This window comes from Chenopodium album, chromosome 15 (assembly GCF_948465745.1).
Source record: "Chenopodium album chromosome 15, dcCheAlbu1.1, whole genome shotgun sequence".
Lineage (NCBI taxonomy): Eukaryota > Viridiplantae > Streptophyta > Magnoliopsida > Caryophyllales > Amaranthaceae > Chenopodium > Chenopodium album.
The window spans coordinates 9,146,983-9,160,224 of record NC_137848.1 but is presented as its reverse complement, the minus strand read 5'-3'; the positions used below and the strand labels follow the sequence as shown (position 1 = coordinate 9,160,224).

At 31.3% G+C, this 13,242-nt stretch overlaps 1 pseudogene; it reads left to right on the top strand.

Annotated features, from left to right (window-relative positions):
* The first annotated feature begins 7,415 nt into the window (after positions 1–7,415).
* LOC145581826 (receptor-like protein EIX1) lies at positions 7,416–10,529 on the top strand (annotated as a pseudogene).
* Positions 10,530–13,242: the final 2,713 nt, after the last annotated feature.

Below are 13,242 nucleotides of genomic sequence, written 5' to 3'. Positions count from 1 at the left end.
CTTTTTCAAATTGGAAAATTCAAATTTTATGGTCCTTTTGAAACTCCTTCGACTGAAACAATCAAAAGAGGAAACAACAAACAAACTACAAGCCTACGGTTAGACATATGAAATAATACATTTTCAAAAAAACCACCTTTTATAAGACATTTTTTTTCCCAAGAAATCACCTTATAATTTATTTATTTATTTATTTTTTATATTATTATACTTCCTTCGTTCTTTTTTTATTACACCATGAGGGATTTCACACTTCCCAATGCATTACTTTAGCTATTAATATCTTCAATTTACTTTTGTAAAAATTATAAAAATTTGATATTTGAAAAGTAAATTTCAAGACGAATCTAACTAAATCCCACAAGACTATGTTTTTCCTAATGAATAAATCACAAATGATGGTTAAAGAAATTAAGTGAATAGTATAAAAGTACTTATGGTGCAATAAAAGAAAAACGAAGGAAGTATTTTTTTTTTTTTGCAATGACACACCTTTCGTCAAAAAAGAGGATTTGACCCTATTTTCCAGGGTTAACCTGACCATGTGCGAGGCACGTGACCTCTTATAACCATTTTTCAACTACGCCAACCACTAGGGCGTAGTTGAAGAGTGGTTATATATTTTTTTTTAACGCTAGGGGTTCTCCGAATATGAAAGGAGAGAACGTTTACATTTTTTTATAAAAAAAAGTTTGTTAAAAAAAAGACTTGAAGTCAACTTGGTGAGCAAATAAGACTTAATAAATGGTAGGCTTGGTTAGGGGTGAGCAAATCGGGTACCCGGTCAAATTTTTAGGAACCGGACTCGGAATTGGTTGGTACCGGGTCCTAAAATTCGGAATTGGAATTGGAACCACTTTAACCAAGTCCTAAACTATAAGAATTGGAATTAGAACCGTGCGGGTACCGGGTCCGATTCCGGGAACCCACTTATGTACATAATTATTAAACTTTAATACAAATTTAATACTTATTTTGATCCATTTTCATTTTTAGCATTTAATACTTATATTTATATATGTATGATTGCATGAAGCTATTTTATTTAGGTTAGATATTAATACTCCGTAATATTTTTTTTTAATTTTACTAACTAGATACATTTATTATATATATATATATATATATATATATATATATATATATATATATATATATATATATATATATATATATATATATATATATATATATAGGGATTCGGTAAGAACTCCTCCTTATATAAGAACCCTAGTTATATAAGAACCCATCTCAGCCGTACGATTAAGTTATTTTGGACGGTTAAGATTAAAATACGTAACCTCTCTCTAACCCCTCACCCACCGGCCACCGCCCAAATTTTTCTCTCTCCTCTAACTTTCTCTCTCTTCCTCACGCATCTTTCATTTTCTCTCTTCTCAAACCCCCAAAAATCTCCATAGAATTGCAATTTGAAGGATCTTCATTTAATTTCTTGTATGTTTTTCTTTTCGATTTTGTTCAAATTTTTATGAAATTAGCATAATGTTCAACTGGATTTTGCAGTTTTTCTATGTGATTTTTGTGATTAGATATTTGCGTTTTTTCTGTTTTGATTTTCATGAATTTTGCATGAGTTTGATATTTCTAATTTGATTTTAATAAATTTTGCATGGAGTTTGATTTTTTTTTTGAGTTCGATATTTGCAAATTTAGGGTTCATTTTTTGCGTATTTAGGATTCGAATTTAGGGTTCGATTTTTGCTAATCTTTTGACTTTGTTCGATTATATGCTAATCTTTTGATTTCGTTTAATTATATGCTAATCTTTTCATTTTGTTCGAATTAATATGTTTGATTTTGCGATTAATTTCACCAGTTTGTTTTTTTGCGGATTTATGTGTTCGTTTCAATTTAGAACAGATCTTAGCAGAACTTCTCAATTTTTGATTTTTTTTCTTCAAATTCAAACAATTGATTATAGATCCGTCAATTTCGAATTGTTCTTTCCAGTATCCTATTGATTACTATATTTCATAGGAATTGACGAAAGAATGAGTGAATTAAATTAGTACTCTATTGTTATGATAGCATATTCTAAACTAATTTTCAGCATGTTCTAAACTATTCCTATGTTTAAATTATATTACTCCGCACTAATTACTAATGTTGGAATGTTACTACTGTTTTTGATTTCTTAAAATTGCAGCAAAATGCAAGGCCAAAATGAAGAAAAAGTAGAAGAAGAAATTACTATTATACAAGATGAAAAAATTACTTATGGAAGAAAAAGGTAATTAAAGTTATGTATTATTTTTCCCTTATGTTCTAAAGTTTTCCCTTATGTTCTAAAGTATTTCATTATGTTCCAAAGTATTTCTATTATGTTCTAAAGTTTTTCCATATTTGAAAGTATTTACATAAGCATAAAATTTTAGAACATAGGGAAAAAAGATTAGAATATAAGTAGAAAAAAAATTAAAAAATCTAGAAACATAGGAAATTAAATTTAGAACTTAAGAAAATGTGTAGAACATAGGAAAAATAATTTAGAACATTAAAGGAAATTTAGAACATAAGTTTAGAACATATAGGTGAAAAAATTTAGAACATATGAAAATAATACAACATATATTTAGAGCTTAGACAGAAAATTTAGAACATAGGTGGAAAATTTTAGAACATAGGAAAAAATTTAGAACATAGATAAAAAAAAAAGGTCAAATGAGAAAAGGTTTAGAACATAGTAAAAAAATTTAGAACATAGGGTGAAAAAAATTTAGAACATAGGAAAAAAGTTTAGAACATAGGGCGAAAAAATTTAGTACATAGGAAAAAAGTTTAGAACATAGGGAAAAAATTTAGAACATACTCACATAGGGTGAAAAAATTTAGTATATAGGATAAAAGTTTAGAAATAGGGTGAAAAAATGTACGGAGTAGAACATAAGAAAAAAGTTTAGAACATAGGGTGAAAATTTTTAGAATTGAGAAATTTTAAGATTATAGATAGAAAAAATTTAGAACATAGGGTGAAAATTTTCAGAAATATACGAAAAATTCAGAGCATCGATAGAAAAATTTAAAGTAATGGATGAAAAGGTTTAGATGATAGGAAAATAATTTAGAACATATAAAAAGGCGTAAGTAAATGAAAAAAAAAGAACATATGCTAAAACCTATTAGCTCAATTGGTAGAGGACTATGCAAATGCATAGAAAATGTAGGTTCAATTCCTACATAGGTTATCTCTATAATAAAAACTTTCGAAAATAAACCATAATAACTTAATAGTAAAACATGAAAATCAATCAAATTATTTTTTCAACTTATGTTCTAAATTATTTTTCTTATGTTCTAAATTTTTGGCTTTTTGTTTATGTTCTAATTTTTTTTTCTATGTTCTAAATTTTTTCTGCTTATGTTCTAAATTTTTTCCTATGTTCTAAAATTTTTTATATGTTACTCTTCAAAATTACAGAAATGCCATTACTAAAGGATCATTTTAGATGGTTAGATTAAAACTAATAAAGGGCTGAGATTGGTTCTTATATAAGATTGAGTTCGTAAATAGAGGAGGGTTCTTACATGAGCCATATATATATATATATATATATATATATATATATATATATATATATATATATATATATATATATATATATATATATATATATATATTACAAAAGTGTATTTAGTTTAATATATATTGGGTAGTCGGGTACCCAACCGATTCCGGGTCCAAAAATTGGGAATTTGAATTGGAACCGGTTGCAACCGGTTTCTAAATTTATTACCCGAAATTAGAACCACCGAGTCCAATTCTAGATCCGAACCCACCGGTTCCTAACTGGTTCCAGTTCCAATTCTGGGTACCTAGAATTTTTGCTCACCCCTAGGCTTGGTTGCTAGAACTGTCTGTTATTTTTTTGACATCAGGCTTGGTAAAACTGTCGAAGAAGCCAATGTCCAAGAACAATGTTTTTTTCATCATTAATATCTATAATCATATCATATAACTAATATATAAAGCTAAACTTTTAGTCAGTCCATGAGACAGCGACACTTGGCATTTTAATTTTTCGCCAAGTGTCGCGTCACGTTGGAAATACTTAGATTGACTTCATAAGATAAATTAATTAGTTTAGATTTCTATTTTTAATCAAATTTGGATAGAATTTTAGAATAAAATTGTAAGTTGAGAGTTTTATTTTCAATAAAATACCAATATTTCATAGGTATAAATTGAATTATAAGTTTATTCAAAATATATTAGATTATAACTCTATTTCATATGTATAAATTGAATTATAATTTTATTCAAAAAGATATTAAATTATAACTCTAAAAAAAATACCAATATTATTATTATTGGTAGGTAATGTTATATGTAGCTCTAAGGGCTCTATATAAGCATTAAATATACTCTTGAAAATTGTATAAAATTAGGAATTTATGACAAAAACACGCGTAAATCAATGTTATTAGTGTTTATATTTTGATCATTTCTTAACTTTTTACGATTTTCAAGTAAATTTAATGCTTATATGTAGCCTTAAGGGCTATGTATAACATTTTCCTATTATTAGTAGTCATTTACATGCTTATATTACATACTTCCTCCGTTTCTATTTAGTTGACACGTTCAATTTAGGCACACAGGAGAGGAGAGAGAGTGAAAGAGAATGATAAAGCAAGTAAGGTACACTTAAAAAACAAGGTATAAAACTTACCCAAAAAGGAAACATGTCAACAAAAAAGAAATTCCTAAAAAGGAATACGTGTCAACTAATAAAAAACGGAGATAAGTATATAGTTTAAATCGTTACAAAAGTACATCAATTCCTAAGTAATTTTGTATTAGAAATATATTTTGAAATTTGAATATAGATTTAAAATTTATCTCAAAATTTAATAAACAACCCGAGCATTGCACGGGGCACAAAACTAGTCTATATATATATTAAAACCCATGGCAAGAATTGTAATCATGCCACGTGTCCCTAGACGAATGAAAACCATAAAAACCACCATACTGGATTCGATAGACGAATGAAAACACCACCCTTAAAACCACCAAAAACCAACACCATCGACAAATGAACCACCCACGAAGACGACGAAGACGACTATCGACGATTGAAATCGATCCTGCAATCCCGCCTTCAATTGAAAAAGTTAACTAAAGCTGATCCGATTATCTCCAACAATGACGATTGAAATTTGTTTGATTATCGACGATTGGAATTTGCCTGATTGATTCTCGAGAAAATGAGAGGAAAGGAGAGAGATAAAGTTCAAAAATAATAATAATAAATTGTGGACAGCCGCACGGTGTGGCGAGCCGCATATGAAACTTTGTATTTTAGGTTTATTGAATTGGAATCATGAGATTCTTTATGTTTCCATTAAGGGTGTTTCTTTTTATTCTTTACATTTAAAATCTTTTCTTTTTATAGTCATTAATTTTGGACAAATTTACCTTTGCTTTGCAATTTAAATACTCAATTGCCCTCCACTTTTCATATGCAATTGTATTTTTTATAATATTTTAATAGGTTTTCAATATTCATTATTACTTTCTCTATTATCTCTTTTATACTTTCTTCCTACTTTCTTTACCCTACATGTATAATATTCCTTTTTTTAAACTAAATTTGTACTTTCAATAATTGAATTTATGTCAATATACCTCAATTTTGCCAAAAAAAAGCATAACCTTAATTTTACAAAATTAATTAATAATTGTGCATAATTCCAAACGTCCAAAACAGAAGAGAACGAAGAGAATACTTGTAGTTGTACCTTCACACTTAAATGATGATTTTGGCTCAATTGTAGGATTTGGGATAGTTCTCAAATTCACGATAATTTATTTGTTTTGAAACCCCTCATAGTTGGCCTCTTGTTTTGCATAGACACGGGTGAAATGTCTTATTTGATTAAGCTCATGTCAAAGAATAGACATGGACGATGGGTGAAATAGATTTACTAGCTACCTCCATTTATTTATAATAAAGAGTATTAATTATATGGAGGTATTATTTGAATACGGAGTACTTATTAGAAGTGAAATCTGAATTCTGTAATTTGTAAAAGTTTAAGGGACCCCATGATCAAACATTCAAACACGGTAAGAAGACTTGAAGTCAAATTTTTTGCTGTTAAAGGAAATGCTTGATGTCAACTTAGAAAATAAGACTTTAATTGATTTTTTTTTTTTTTTTTTTTTTTTTTTTTTTTTTGACAATATAAGACTTTAATTTGTGGTTGTGTAGAAGTGTAGAACTAGCAAATGTTTGTATTTTTGATCTTTAATATGTTTATTAATGTGTTAATAAAATTTAATTTTATAAATTATTGTCATCTCTATAAAACTTTATGAATTAATCTTTCAATAATCTATATTGGAAAGAATAATTTTTACTATTAATTTTTTGTTTTTTAGTTACTACACTTTACTATTTTGGAAATTGTTAATTAGTTGCAACATTGTTTTATTTTTTTTACATTTTTTTTCTCTATCTCTCTCCTATCCACATAGGTCCCTCTTATTTTTTTTTCTCTATATCTTATGTTTTAAAAATTGTCTAGAGACCGTAAAATTGAAAGTGTAGCAACTAAAAACGCGGAGGAAATATGAAAGTTATTAAAAATTAATGTTTTCAATTTTTCGGATATTAGACAAAAATTTTAATACAAAAAAAATATTGGTTATTTATAAATAAATTTAAATACTCCTTATTAGTTGCAGGGTAGCTTTTCTTAATTTCAACTTAATTAATTTTAAAAGATACAAAGTATAAGTAATCAGAATTATGTGTTACCACATGTGCTAAAAAAAATAAAATAAAAATGAGAAGCCTTTTGAAGGACAGGGGAACACACATCAAAAATCATTATTATAGTTGCACTAATATATGGAAATAATGGAAAACAAGCTTATGATAAACAAGTACTCTCATCCGCAATCAAAACATTTTTAAGAATGGAAAATTGTCATATTTTCCTCCCTACTCCTTATCTCTCTTTAATTCCCTCTCATCCATCCTCACATTCTTCACTCATATTTATGATTTTTCTTGAACTTTTCTTGCATGTAACCAAACAAAGGAAAACTAATTTGCAATTGTGTTTTTCCTCGAAATATGTTTTTCCATGAAAGCTAATCAAAGTAAACGGGGCCTAAGTTAGAGAAAATAAGTTGTGAATGAGTTAGATTTTTTGGCTCTCCGTATGCTTTACTTATCCAAAGTAATAATTGATGACTTTAAAATTTCCTTTGTACAAGAAGTTTCTAAGTCTACTCCTAATTAATTTCTTTCATTGACATTTATTGTAACTTGCATGACAAGTTGTGAGCATAGGTATAAATGTACGATAATTTCTTCGTATTGCAATTCTAATGCTTCAAAGTTCTATTTATATGTTTAGCACATACATTATATTGATACATATACATTCATTGATCTAGCCAAAGTTTGGTGACAATGAGTTCTCATAAACTCCTCCTTTCTTGTTTTTTGCTGTTTTCCTACTTCATTTGTGTTGCTCATGGGCTTGATACCCTTAGCAGCCACCACAACAACGTCATGTGTATTGAGAAAGAAAGAGAAGCTTTGTTGAAATTCAAAGAGGGCATTCAAATCGATAATTGCGGGTTGCTGTCTTCTTGGGGAGATGATGATGATGATAACAAAAACTGTTGTCAATGGCGTGGCATCCGTTGCAATAACCAAACTGGCCATGTAATCAAGCTTGACCTTCGTGGGGTTGTCACTTATTATTTTAAGGATCATTGTTTGCAAGGTAAAGTGAGTTCTTCCCTTATTGATTTGAAGCATTTGAGTTACTTGGACTTGAGCCTCAACAATTTCCAACACCAACCCATCCCTAGTTTTGTTGGTTACCTTGTGAGTTTAAAGTACCTTAACCTATCCAACGCTGGATTCAGTGGAGAAATTCCACACCAGATTGGAAACCTTTCCCGCTTGATTTCTCTTGATCTTAGCTATTACAATCATGTTTATGACAACATTGAGATTCTCTATGTCAAAAACTTGTCGTGGCTCTCAAATCTAAAATTGTTAAGTTATATTGACTTGAGTTCTGTCGATCTCAGTAGAGCCATAGACTGGCTAAAAATCGTGAACGACCTCCCATTCTTAAGGTTTCTTCACTTGGAAAGTTGTAACCTTCCCTCTAGATCAGTTCCATTGCAACTTTCATACATAAACTCCACAACCACTCTTTCATATCTTAATCTTGTTGCTAATTATCTTAATGATGATTCATCAATATTCCAATGGCTTTTTAATTTGAGTGGAATTGATACTCACCTTGCATATGTTGATCTCCGTGACAATCAGCTTGATGGTTCCTTTCCAAGGTCATTTGGGAAGATGCATAATCTTTCATATCTTGATCTCAGTAATAATCAACTAGAAGGTTCCCTTCCTAATGAAGTTGGAAATATGCATGCTCTTTCTTATCTGGACCTTTCCAACAATAAATTGCAAGGTCCGATTCCAAATACGATTTCAAACCTACAGTCTCTCCAACATCTCGACCTCTCATCAAATAATTTCCAGTCCTCGCAATTGCCTAAAATACTTGGCAATTTGTGTCACTTACAAAGTCTCTACTTGAATAAAAACAACATCACCGATGAGTTTCCCAACATAATCCAAACACTTACCAGATGCTCAAACAAGTCATTATCATATTTAAATCTGGGTGAGAATCACATATGGGGTCTGATTCCAGACGCGATTGGCGCATTTCCATCATTAAAACAATTATGTCTTAATAATAATCGTTTGAATGGAACCATCAGTCCTCGTTTGGGGCAACTGTCAATGCTCGATCGCTTGGATCTTTCTTCTAACTCTCTGCATGGTACACTCTCTAGCAGCCACTTCTCAGAACTTTCAAGATTACAATAGTTGGACCTTTCAGGTAATTCAGCACTGGTGCTCGATATTGATGATGATTGGACTCCTCCATTCCAGTTGGATACTATTAAACTAACATCCTGCAGATTGGGACCGATCTTTCCAAATTGGCTTGTGAGCCAAAAAAGTTATTCGATTCTTGATATTTCTGGTGCCGAAATTTCCGACAGCATTCCGAGTTCTTTTACATTATCTTCAAAGCTCACTTATCTGAGTATGTCTCAAAATATGATTTATGGGACGCTTTCAGATTTGGAAATACCAATCACAACGAGCCTTGAGTCTTTGGATGGGGTTGTTATAGATATGAGCTTCAACCATATTGAAGGTGCAATACCAACATTTCCAACAACCCTTACTTCATTAAAATTGAATAATAATAAGTTTTCTGATCCCACCCTCTTTTTGTGTCCTAAGGTGAAAGTACGTCTATAAAATCTTGATCTTTCAAATAACTCGTTGTCCGGAAAACTTCCTGATTGCTGGATGAATTTTGACCAATTGTCTTTTATCCATTTAGAAAACAATAATTTTTCTGGTGTTATACCACCTTCCATTAGGTATTTGAAGCAATTGGAGACGTTGCACTTGCGCAACAATAGGTTTTCGGGAGAACTTCCAAGATCATTAGAGGATTGCACATCCCTGGTTTTTCTTGATCTTGCTCATAATTCATTTAGTGGACGTATATTGCCAGGCATTGGGACTAATCAAAAAAGCCTCAGTTTTCTAAGCCTTGGAAGCAATAATTTTGTTGGAGAAATACCTTTGAGCCTTTGTCAACTACCCTTTCTTCAAATCTTGGATCTCGCTGTCAACCAAATTTCTGGAACCATTCCAAATTGCATTTGTAATCTTAAAGCAATGCAAGATACAACAGATATGCTTCCAACATTGCAATACTCTATCACTGACCATAGTTCTAGTACCGTTGTCGTTGGTTCATACAGTGATGCTGCGACGATTATGTGGAAAGATGCAGAAAGGATCTTTGGGAAGTTTATAGGACTAGTAAAGCTCATTGATCTTTCACACAATAAGTTGAAAGGCAAAATTCCCACAAAAATCTCAGCTCTGCAAGGTCTTGTCTCCTTGAACTTATCAAGAAACAGTTTGGTTGGAAACATCACACCGGAAATTGGACAATTGACAGCTTTAGAAGTTCTCGATTTGTCAAACAACCACCTCTCTGGTGAAATCCCTGCAAGCATCACTGCTTTGAGTTTTCTCAGCAACTTGGATTTGTCAGACAACCACTTCTCTGGAGAAATTCCGAAGGGCACTCAACTTCAAGGCTTCAATGCTTCAGTATATGCTGGAAATCCTCAACTTTGTGGAGCTCCTCTCTCGAATTGCTCTTGGGATCAACCACACCACAACTCGACGGGGGAAGATAATACTACTCCCCAGGATGACAGTGATGATGACAAGATGTTTTTTCTGGGGTTGTACGTAAGTTTGGTGCTCGGATTTATCATAGGATTTTGGGGAGTTTGTGGAACATTGGTGCTGAAGAGATCTTGGAGGCATGCCTTTTTTCAGTTCTTTGATGACATGAAAGATAGGCTTTATGTCATGGTCTTATTGAGCATTGCTAAATTTAAAAGGAGGCTTTAAATCCAGTAAGTTCTTAATCTTTATTCTTTCCTGTTTCAATTTTTTTTGTTGACAACGACAATATTATTAAGTATTGACTGCATGTCTGTATCTATTATGAATTTAAATATGATTGTATTGAATATAACATAATTACAAATATGCAGCTGGCTGAGATTCGGTGCTAGAGGAATCGACTTATTTTGCTTACGGCCTACCTATGTGCTAGGGAGCACAGAATCAGAAGTCCTCTGTTCAGATTCTTGCTTTAGATGCTCTTAGCATTGCTAAGTCCTCTCTGTACTTTCTCGTTCTGTCCTAGATTATGTAATAGAGCTTCACATTTCATTGCTAAGTCCTCTCTCGCTTACAATGAACTGAGATGTTAGTCATGTAATCCTTGCTGACAAGGAGAATTAATCTTAATAAAAAAAAATTATTTTGCTCACGGCCTACCATATACAAGCTTCTCTTGGGAGCACAAAATGAAAAATCCTCTGTTTTAGATACTCTTAGCATGGATAGTAAGTTTGAGTTCAGTTTTTCCTCATCCTGTCCTAGAATATGTAATATAGCAGCACATCCCATTGTTAGTCAGGTCATGTAATATAGTAAGTTTGAGTTCAGTTTTTTCTCGTCCTGTCCTCTCTCGCTTACCATGAACTGAGGTTCAGGATGGAGGATCCTTCCAGTTAGTCAGATCATGTAATCTTTGCTAACAAGCAGCATCTCTTAATTAAATCTATCCTGTTTTTCTGTCCAAAAAAAAAAAAAAAGGAAAAAAAGAAAAAAAAGGGAAACTCACCTGGCTTGCTGAAGAATGTGATGTGTCTGTAATGTAATATAAATCATGTGATTCTTACCATATTTTGCAATTAATAAAACTAAATTCTGAAAAAAACTATCAGCAAAATATTGTAAAGTTTCTCACATTTGTTCAACTAGAGTGGGATCAACACTTACCTTAGCTTGTATATGTCGATCTCTCTAACAATCAACTTGAATGTCCTATTTCCCAATGCAATTGGCAATATAGCTCGATCCCAATGCAATAGGGAATAAGCAAACATAGCTTCAATGTTCCTATTCCTAATGCAATTAGGATTTTAGAGTCTCATGTATTTCTGAAGCTGTGAGATAACTTACTGTCAAGTCGACAAGTCCGATCCTGATGTGATGCAACGAGAAACCTTTAGTCTGTTGGATATCTCGATCTCTCAAACAATTTGATTACAGGTAATCTTCCAAAATCTCTTGGTTACAGGTTAAATCTCACATACTTTGACTTTATCAGACAACTTGTTAGCTGTAGAAGGAATTTAAAATAAAGAGGCAGTGATACTAATTAATAAGTTTTACGTACGATTATATGTTAGCGCCGGGTACCTTGGATTTTGTGGAGTCTGTGGTACTTTGGTATTCAAATAACATTCTTGGAGATACGCTTACTTCCACTTCCAATAGTAGATGAGATATTGAACAAGATATATGTGAGTGTAGCTATATACGTGTAACGTGTTCCGATTTCAGAGGTCACAAATGCAAAATTCGTAGTGTAATCCCTTCACCTATATATGTTCCATATAACTTTTTACAGTACATAGAGTTATGCTCAAGCGAACTTCCGATGACACTTTATCGATGACGAGCCATCCTTAATAACATACAGATGGTTTTAAAGTTATTGTCTTTGGACATATATATAGGTAAATTGACATTTTCTTGTTGAGAATTTGTATATTTTTTAAATAAAACATGTACCGACTACAAAATTTTTGACTACTGAAATATATTCAATTCAATCTCATATTTTTTTTGTATATATAATGTGCAATTGTGCATGACTTTTTGTATTTCCAGAAACTTGAAAACTTATACTCTGTAACAAATAGAAAATCAAATTTCTACATTTTGTAATTATATATAAATATTCAATTATAAATCTATGCACACCCTTTCTTCTCATCAATCTCATCTTAAAACTTTTAGTTGTGACTTGAAATTTATTGTGATAGCAAAGGGTCAACTTCAAACGCACATATCTCCCAAACCGGCTAAAAGTGATGATTCAAGTTGGTGGTTATAACTTGTTTTAAGATCTTTCATATATCATACGCCCAATTCCGATAAGAAACAAAAAAGTTATGACTGTTTTACAAAAGATTATCGAAGCTAGGGAAGGGACACAGACGTGCCCTACATAGCATGTTCGTGCCTAGTCGAATGAAGACGTTTTTGCTTCCTATTTTTGGGTTTGTTTATGATGACTACTAACGGTATTCCTTGGGGAATAAATTACGGTTTCTTTAGGGTTTTCTTATAAAAAGTCATTGGGTGGAAAATTAGAATTTAGAAGTGCTAAAAATTGATTCTAATCAATTCAAGCCAATATGTAACTCCATTGAGTTATTTTGTGAGATGGAGTAGAGTGTTGTATCTCCTTTATTTCATCTCTTGTTATCTTCCATGAAAGCTATATAATAAGAAAATACTTAGGTGTAATTTAACTGAACCATGTATATATGTGTATCTACCTCATTTATTTTCTACTTTATTTCACAAATTATATTTACTACCTCCGTTACATATTATGTGCAACAAAAACATCGACACGGACTCCTAGACAAAATTTGTATGTGAGTGGTAAATGGAGAGAGAAATATAAAAAAAAAAACATGTGATGAGGAGAAAGATGGAGGAAATGACAACCAATAAAAGGAAAGAAAACATTTGT